A 382-nucleotide genomic window follows, 5' to 3' on the forward strand; every position below is an offset into this window, starting at 1 on the left:
CGGCCGCCCAGGCCCTCTCCCGCCGGGATGACCCGGCTTCCCACGGCCTGTCCGGGGTCCGCCCAGTGCCCAGGCCTCTCCTGGACCCGCGGGCTCCCCGACCCGGCCTCTCGGGCCTCCCGATCCCCAGCTTTGCCTCCCTCTCCGCGGCTCCCGGGCCAGCCGGCCGGGCTGGGCCCGAGCCACCCGCGCCCGCCCCACCCAGCTCCACGAGGTGCCGCGGTGACTAAGCTGACCCCTCCCCAAGGTCACCGGCTGCGCGTGGACTGGAGTTTGAACTTGGAGCCAGTTCCTCCACCTCCCCTGCTCTGCTGGGGCCTCCTCCCCTCCACGCCCTCCGCTCCCCCGCTCCCCCCACCCCATCCGTCCCCCCTCCACCCCA

Source organism: Dipodomys ordii, unplaced genomic scaffold (genome assembly GCF_000151885.1).
Source record: "Dipodomys ordii isolate 6190 unplaced genomic scaffold, Dord_2.0 Scaffold166, whole genome shotgun sequence".
Classification (NCBI taxonomy): Eukaryota; Metazoa; Chordata; class Mammalia; order Rodentia; family Heteromyidae; genus Dipodomys; species Dipodomys ordii.